Source organism: Melozone crissalis, unplaced genomic scaffold (assembly GCF_028551555.1).
Source record: "Melozone crissalis strain CALT ecotype California unplaced genomic scaffold, PUWL_Pcris_2 ptg000111l_1, whole genome shotgun sequence".
In the NCBI taxonomy this organism is placed as follows: domain Eukaryota; kingdom Metazoa; phylum Chordata; class Aves; order Passeriformes; family Passerellidae; genus Melozone; species Melozone crissalis.
The window spans coordinates 5,600,920-5,610,115 of NW_026535888.1; the positions used below are offsets into that span (position 1 = coordinate 5,600,920).

Below are 9,196 nucleotides of genomic sequence, written 5' to 3' on the forward strand. Positions count from 1 at the left end.
ATCCTTGATCTCATCCTTGCTGTCCCCAGCAGCAGCAGCCCCACCTGGTACAGCTTCTCCAGGGGCTCCTTCTCCTTCCCTGGGGTGAGACCAGGCTCTCAGGGCTCTGCCCAGGGCCCCAGCTGTCAGAGAACAAGGACAAGCAAAACCAGCCTGGATGGCAGCCACCAGTGCTGGGCAGAGCAGCTCAGCTCCAGCACACAGGCTGTGTGTTCCCATCTGATGAGCCCTGGGCAGTGACACAGGCAGGACAAAAAAGCTCTGGGTTCCTTTGCTTCTCATCGCCAAGGCATGTGTGGAGCTGTAACTTACCAGGGCCCTGCATCACAGTGTGCCTGTGGCTCTTTCCCTTCTTCTACGGCAGATGAATATCCTGCATCAAAGGATGACAGAGCAGCTCCTCTAATGAGGGTCTTTCCAAGTCCAGCATGGATAAACACTGCCTGATCAGATCTTGGCACTCTGGGCAGAGAAACCAGAAACTGCCAGGCAGTTGGAGAAGGCTCCTGTTGGCTTTGCCTCAGTATTCTCGTGCCCAGGCCTTGCTGGATGTGCTCAGAGCTGGGCCTAAACTCTCCCATCAATTCCCTGTTTTGGAGGGGAGCAGGAGAGCAGGACATGTGCCACCTCCTCAGCATCTGCCAGAGCGGGATGCTTACAAGCCCACTGCTGTCTCTCAGCACTGGGATTCCCCCATGCCCAGAGATGAGGATCCACCTTGAGAGAGCCCTTGTGGCCGTGAGAGCTGATGGTCCCAGCTGATGTTCTGACCCCTCCTGAAAGGGTGCTCCCCGCAGAGCATTTGGTGCACAGGATGCCCAGGGACCAGATGGTAGCTGGCTTGCCATAGTACCAGCCAAAGTGGCTGTCCCGTTCTCGGCTGTTTTTAGTTGCCTGGAAAGGCTCAGGATGGCCTTGGGGCAGCCCGCGCTCCAAAGGACAAAAGGAGTCTTCAGGTTTTTCGGTCTTCAGTGTTGTTTATTAATTCTTATCTACAATATTTTCTCCCGGCCCAACAGAGGTCCGCACAGCATGTCAGCCATGAGCACACTGACTGCCCTCGGGGCAGTCACTTATCTTTATACCCTAAACTACGTATAAGATATTTATCTTTTCTCCCCAATACCTTTCACCCTTATTGACAAGTGCACATTCAGTAATGACCAATCCCAAAGTGCCACCACCACCACAGAAGATGGACGACAAGAAGAAGAAGAAGAAGGACAAGACACGCCCTAATTCCTCCACCTTGTCTCCCTAGAACCCCCCTGTACCGAGATTCTAAAACCTGTGTTTCACACTATAATTAATCTATCTCTTCACCATTTATCCCCGTGTGATCCTCCCATCCTCATACAGGTGTCGTCTCCCGTGCAGGATCAAAGTCCAACCACCAAACACTTCCAGCAATGTTCCAGGACCTCCGAGCCCCCCAAGGGTTGTCTCGGTGACTCTGCACATCAGGAATGTTGTGCTGAGTTCCCACATCTCCCCCTTCTGTTTGCACTAAAAACACTTCTTTTGCTACCTGACTCATGACACGTCTTAGACATGCAAAGATGCATGGAATAACAAGTATGAGGACTAAGAGAATTATTAAGACATAGAATGCTATCTTTAAAATTCCTCTCCATATGGGAGAGATATCAAAAAATTCTACCAGATCATCGATCCACGATCCTGTGATCTTGCCAAGTTTATTTATGCTGTCTTTTATTTTCTGAATACTTTCATGATCTTGAATGGTCTGAGAGATTCATGCAGCACATCCCTTCAAACTCTTCACACCCATGTCCATGAGCGAGCAATACATAATCGATCGCCACTCTGTTTTGAAGAGTCGCCTATCTTACACCACTGATGTCTTTTAACATGTCACTCAATGCGACAGACACAGACTGAGCATGTTTGCTCAACCAACAACCCATGTCGTCGATTTGAGTCAAGGCCACCCCCGATGCTGCTTGAGGTGAGAAGATTGCTGTAGCAACTCTCGCTGCCTTGTCCCAAGTAAATATTTTGCCATTGCAATCTGCCGCATAATGTTGTATTGATCTTTTTTCTTTGTGCCTTTTCTCTCTTAGCGATTTCAAATCTGGCAACAACATTGAAATTTCCCCAATGCTGCATGGACCTCCCGTGGCATTAGCAGGAATGCCGTGCCAAGTTCTGTCCCCGCAGATTAGAAACAAACCCCGTGGCAATTGCACTGGGACTTGGATCGATCCTCTGGCAGTTTTCTCTGTGTATTTGCACCATGCTGATGCATTTTTATAGAATTCATGATTGGGAGTCAAATCGATAGTTTTTGCCTTTGTGACACTTGGAGTTTCGAACTGCATGCAGAGTTCCATTGTCATGGACCCAAAAATCTCCAATTCCTTCATCCTCCCTGCCTGCATTGCAGCAAAAAACATTATGAACCCAAAACAAACCAGGTGAGTGAAGTAGTCCAAGCCCTTTCTCACCTGCACACCAAACTGGCTGGGGCACATATTCTGCCCCTGCCTCTCTGCTACCCCCACCCACGGGAATTTTTGTTGGGCTGCCTGCCCCAGCCCCAGCCCAAGTTCTGGGCACACTGGTGGGCAAAGGCTGCCACCACAGCTGGAAAATGGCTCCCCACTCAGCCCTGCTCAAAAGCACTCAGCTGAAATCTCAGTGTCATGAAGGGCAGCAAAAGGGGGAATCCCTGCTGCCACACCCAGCTTGGGCTGTGAGATATTGGGCCATGAGATGCCGGGACAGGGAGCACACCCCTGCATGGGCTCACCTGCAAAGTGAGTGTAGGCTGTGTCTTGCAGGTAGATGCCACAGCCAAAGTCGATCAATTTTGCCTGGCTAGTGTCCAGGTCAAGCAGGATGTTCTCTGGTTTGATGTCCCTGTGCAGGACCCTGCAGCTGGTGCAGTGCCACATGGCCTCCAGCACCTGGCGGAACAGCTCCCGCACGACCTCCTCAGGCTGGACCCCCTGTGCCCCAATGAAATGCTGCAGGTCCTGAGAGTGCTCCGGGTGCTCCAGCACCATCACGATGTTGTTGGGGATCCCAAGCCACTCCAGCAGCTGGACCACACCAGGGAAGCCAGTGGACACCTTGGCCAGCAGCACGATCTCCAGAGGTGCGCTGGTGCCGTCGGGCTGCAGGAGGAGCACGATGCCGTCAGTGGGGCTGATTCTGTGCCGGGGCTCGGGGAGCCCTCAGCCAGCCCGGGATGCTCTGCGCCCTGCGCTGGCCCCACGCCCGCTCTCCCTTGGGGTGTCCTGGCAGCTCCCACCCTGCCGGATCTCGGCTCATCCCCGCCCGGCAGCCCTGGCTTCTGCCACTGGCCCCTCTCACTCACCAGCTTGCCCCAGTGCAGGACGCGGTTCTGTGGCACCCTTTTGATGGCCACCTGCAAGCCAAGGGCGGTAGCGGGGTTAGCTCGCCGCCCGCCCTGCCCAGCCCCATCCTCCGCCCTCCGCCTCCTCCGCCTGCACCCGCCGCCGGCCACCGCTCACCGGGGCACCGTCCGAGAGCCGCGTGGCCGCGAAGACGCTGCTGAAGCCGCCACGCCCCAGTAGCAAGCCCAGCCTGTCCTGCTCTTTCAGGCCCGGCTGCGCCTTCCCTGCGGGCGGGACGCGGCTGTCAGCGCTCAGCCCGGGGCCAGCAACGGCCCCCGAGCGCCCCTCACCCGCCCCGGGCCGGCCATGCCCAGGCGTTCGCTCCCGGGAACCCGGCATGGGAGGCTCGGGGCCGGCGGCCGCGCTGCCGAGCGGCGGAGGCGGTGGGAGCGGCTGCGCAGCCTGTGTCCTCCGCGGGCCCCAGGAGGAGCCGGCGCCGGGGCCAGGTTCGGGGCCGGGCTCAGGCCAGGCGGAGGCAAAGGGAGGCGATGCCGCCCCAGCCCCAGGCACTGATGCCCGCCCAGCAGTGCCACCGCAGGCACGGCCAGAGCTGGCCCGAGGCGAGACCACGGCGGGGCGGCCGGGGCTGGGCACCGGGCAGCCCTGCCCGGGGTCAGGGGCGGGCCGGGGGTATGGCCAGGCCAGGCATGGGGCCAGGCATGGGGAGAGAGAGACTGGGAGAGGAGGGGACACTGGGAAAGGGAGAGTGGGAGAGGGTGCGGGACTGTGGGAGAGGAGAAGCGTGAGGGAGTCGACAAAGGCGCTTCTTTCGGTTTTTTTGCTGTTTTTGCTGCTTTCGCTGCCGATGCTGCTGCTGCTGCTGCTGCTGCCACTGCAACTGAAGCTCTGGGGCCGTTTGTCCCCGTGTCTGTTTGTCCGTAGCCCGCTCGCTCCTGTGCTGAGCCCGCACTCCCTGGGGGCAGCCCCTGAGCCTGTCCAAACACGGGAGCTTTGCTGTGTTCAGCCAAGACCCGGAGTCTGGACTCTGGGCAGTGACACAGGAATCTCCTCAGTCACTGCTGTGCATTTTCCCTGCTGAGGGTCAAACGCTATTGGAGCCCGTTCCCTGAATTCAGAATTTGTACCTGACCCATGCACTGCATTTACCTGAACAGCATTGCTTTCCATAAAAAAAAAAAAAAAAAAAAAAAAAAAAAACACAAAAAAAACCCCCCAAAAACAGAGGAAGGCAAACTGTGCATAGCTCATGGTATTTTAGTGTCTAAAACATGCCAAGTCATGGATCTTAGAGGTGAGATCCATTTGGAATTAATAGGATGGAGAAGTAGTGCTAAGGGGAGCATTAAAACAAAATGAGTAAAACATCTCAGATTGTTTCTTTCTGTTTTCATTTCATTTCCTAAAAACTGTTTCAGTTCTTCCAGAATCTTGTCCACAGTCCTGTTTGCTCTTTCCAAGAACCTTTTCTGGAGAATGAGGTTACGCTTCTGTCACAAGATGTGCCACCAACTGCAGCTGCCTTTGGCTTTCCGCACCGTGTGTGCAGCACGACTCTTGCAGCAAAGCAGGACAAATGTTTGAAGAACTTCACAGCTTTTTCCTTTTTTTCATTGTGGGCTGGGCATTTGTGCCATTGGTAAGGTTTTCATTGTTACTATTCTACCCAAAGAAAACATGACAGGCTACCAGGAATTGTTAGGGAATGCAAGCCTGACTGAATGCAGAGAATCTCCAGAGCTGCAGCCAGAAATGGAGAGCTGTGGGATAATCATTCCAACACCCCCATGGACATCTTGAAAGTGATCTAGAAGATGAAAATGGGCTGACAGAAAGAATTTGTTTCAGTGTTCAGTTCAGATGTTTCTACATCTCATGCTTTGACATAAATCAAGAGTACAGTCGGTTCATGAAAGGCACCAGAAAAAGCTGGATCTCTCAGGAGATGACTGAAAGAATCTGAAAAGGAGAAATGCAGGGAATGACTTAGTGAGCTTTGCCTGTACAAAGGGTCATTTTTCCTAATAATTTCCAATCCATTCCCTCTGCTTTTGTCCTTCCTAACAAGTCCATTTTCATCCCAGATTCTGCATGAAATGGGAACCCTAAGCTAGTGGAAGTGCCTAAAAGATGCCCTGTTCCTCTGCAGGGACACTGAGGCTGAAGCAGGAGCCTGAGACCTCTCTGGGGCAGCCTCCTCCCAGCTGGAATTTGTGCCGTGCTGGAAGAGGAGGAGGAGGGGGAGAGTGCTGGCACTGTGTGGCAGGAGCAGGAGGTTTGGGCCGCAGGACATTCCATCTGCGCTGCTGCCCCGCAATGGGCGGCCGTGCCAGGGGCTCTGGGCCTGGCCCCGCGTGCGCTGAGCTCCCTGGGCTGGGCTCAGCTTCCTGCTGGGCCTGGGCAGCAGGCTGGGCCCCAGCTGGGATCAGCAGCAGCTGGAAATACCTCTACGCATCTCCATTTGCTGCTGCTGCTTGGAAGAAACAATGGAGAGAGTCAAGAGGTTCTGTGTTCTCTTTCTCCTGGTGGATTTTTTCATTTGATTTGACTCTCAAGAGGCAATTTCTGTGATGGCCTCTGTCAGTTGATTCTATTTCAGCAGCGGCAACAGGGCTGTGTTTGAGCACTGCAAATGTTGCCTGTGTGGCTTTAATTCTCCTTGACTTTGTGCTCAGGGATTTGTGAGCATTTCAAGATCTGCTAATCCTGATGCCTGGGACCAAAAGCCTGACTTCAGCTATTGCTGGCCGCGGGCTATGTACAAATCATCAACAGGACGAGACTGCTGAGGAACGTGTCTCGAGCTGTTTATTTTCCAGCATCAGTCTCATTGCATGGTTATGACAATGGGAAGATGCCAGCACCTCGTGTCCTCAGCAGCAGACAAAGAACTTAATGTTACAACTTAGTTGAAAAGTTTTTTGACCAATCACAAAAAGAAAAAGCATATTGACAGTAGTTCTATCCAACCACTGTAAGCACAGGTTCCTTTGGTTAAAACAATGGTTGCTTGTTTTGTATACAATACCTGCTTGTGAGCCTTTAAACACAATGCACAGATCTCCATTATTAAGCTTAGAACTTCCTAATATCTCTGCGGCTTAGGGATTTATTCTAGACGAGCGTTAATATACCAACCATTGTTCTATTTGTCTTTACTTTCTAATTCTAATATAACTTTTCTGCTAACAAATCTTATGGCTACCGCTTAGCTCTAATCACAGTTCTGCTGCCTCTGAGGCCCACCTTTTGCAGGTTTCCCAGAACCCTCTGATTTTAAAGATTCCCACATTCACCATCATGAAAGTGCTCAGGGTAGAGCTGATCAAAAAAGGCAATTGCAGTTTTACAGATAAATTTCAAGTGACAAGCAGAAGAGTGGCAAGAGCAGCCAGGATCTCCAATTCACAAGGCAAAGGCAGCAGCAGCCTCCTGCTGTCAGCTCAGGGTGAGTAAAACAGTGCTGAAAACAGTGCTGGAACCCGATCCTTTCTTTCTCTGAGCGTTTGCTCAGGGCAGCACAGGCAGGCCCTGAGCAGTCAGGGCTGTGTGTGGGTGATTGCTGCTCTAGTCCAGAATTGAGCTGGAAAAAGCCCTTGGGAGCCGAGGCAGGAGCAGGCGGGAAGGGGCCGGCGCTGCTGCTGCTCCTGGCCAGGAGCCCCGGCTGGGCCGGGCCGGCACCCCCTGCGCTGCAGCTGCTGCTGCTGCCAGAGCCGGGCAGGACTCGGGGACAGGGAATGGACACGGGGGACAGCAAAGGCCTGACGGCTGCAGGGATGGTGGCGCTTGGGCCAGTGCCAGCACAGAGCTTCAGCCCGCAGTTAACCCCGAGGGAAACGCTGGGGAAAGGCTCCATTTCAGCCTTTCTGCACTCGTGGCTGTGAAGGGATTGAAATGAATGGAGAACAAGCAGGGCCCGACCCCTTCTCCTTTGGGAGGAGCCCCAGGCCTGGGGCTGTGAGGGGCCATGTGGGGCTGTGAGGAGCTGTGATGGAATTGTGAGGGGTCCTGAGGGGCCAGGAGGAGTTTTTAGGGGCCATGAGGTTCTCTGAGGGGCCATGAAGGGCTGTTGGGGACCTTGTGGGGAGAAGGTCTCTGAGAGGCTTTGGGAGGCCAGGCACCTCATGGAAAAAAAGGATCCATTATGACACTGTGGAACCAAGGAGACTGTTGTTTACAGCATAGAAACTTATGGAGTCAAAAGTCCATTGTGACTTTCTGGGGCCTCGTGGAACCAGAAATGGTGATAATGGAAACCATTATGACACTTCAGGACTCACTGGAACCAAGGGCGGCCATTGTGACACTGCAGAGCCTCATTAAACCAAGGGCTCATTGTAGCATAGCACGGCATCATGGAATCAAGGGGATCGTAGTGGGGCTCCATGACACCATGGAGACATTCTGACTCTGTGGAACCAAGGAAACCATTGTGACACTACAGGGCTTGTGGAACTAGGAACTCATGTAACAGTGAGGAGCCCAATGGAATCAATGGGCCATTCCGTATTTCAGGGCTTCATGGAGCCAAGGTGCCCTGGTGACACTGTGGGGCCTCATGATATCCTGGAGACCATTATGGCACTTTGAGGCCTTGTTGAATCAAGGGGCTCTGCAGGGCCTTGTGGAACCAAGAAGCTCTTTGTGACACTGCAGAGCCTCATGGCAGCAAGGAGCCAGTGTGACACAGCCACACCCTGAGGAACCAAGGGTCCACTGTGATCCTGGGTAGCCCTAAAGAACCAAGGGGCCATTGTGCCATTGCGTTGTTCCATGAAACCAAGGAAAGCATTTTGACACTGCAAGGCCTCATGGAAACAAGGGGCCATTGTGCCACTGAACAGCGAAGGAGACCATTGTGGTATTGCTGGCCCTTATGGAAACAAAGATCTGTTGTGATACTACAGGGTCTCATGGAACCAAGTGGACATTGTGATGCTGCAGGGCCTCAGGGATCCAAGAAAACGGAAAAATTCTGATTGGCTTGGCTTGACTGGTCCAGCTGACCTTGTCATGTTGAGAGTTGCTTCTCATCTAGCCCTGGAGTTCTGTGCTTTCCTTCTTGTGGGAAAGAACTCTCCTTATCCAAGGGTTCATGGCTGAAATTGGGATTTTACCTCCATATTTGATTAAGTCCAAAGATTGTCCCACATGTAACCTGCCAGAACAGATAGCTCATGATGGCCTGGGCGTTTTGGGGGCCACCTCTCATCTGCCTTCAAAACACTGGGGGGCCAAGCTTTTCTTTCCATGGAAAAAGCATCTTTCAAGTCTAGGTGTCCAAAACCAAAATTGGGAATCCGCCTCCAAAATTCCTTATATCCAAGGACAGCTCCCAGACAAAAGCTGCCAAGACAGTCTAGGTTCCCTTGCCTTCCTGAGGGCCAGCACTCACCTACCTGTGAAACACTGGGGCTCTGTACTTCCCTTCCTATGGAAAAGAAGTGTCCTTCTCATCCAGGTGCCCATGGACAAAACTGGCATTTGGCCTCCCAAATTCCCTCCATCCAAGGATTGCTCCTAGACAAAGGCAGCCAAGACAAACAGGCCTCGCTGGCCTTGGCCTCCTTGGGGCTGCCTCTAATCAGCCTTTGAAACACTGGGGCTCTGCCCTTTCCTTCCTGTAGAGAAGAACTGTCATTCTGGTCCAGGCACCCATGGCTGAAATGGAATTCCATCTCCAAAACTTCCCAAATATCCAAAGATTGCTTTCAGACAAAAGCTGCAAGAACAGACAGGTCTGGCTGGAAAGCCCAGATTAGGAACAAAGAGAAAGGAATTTCCCTCCCAGAGCAGGGCTGTGGCACTACACATTCACCAGAAGGAGTCTATGTTAGCCCCAGGCTTTTTGTGGG

The 9,196-nt window shown here is 53.1% G+C and overlaps 1 pseudogene; it reads right to left on the minus strand.

The window, feature by feature from the left end:
* Positions 1–355: 355 nt before the first annotated feature.
* LOC128948062 (serine/threonine-protein kinase pim-1-like) lies at positions 356–4,032 on the minus strand (annotated as a pseudogene).
* Between the last annotated feature and the right edge of the window lie 5,164 nt (positions 4,033–9,196).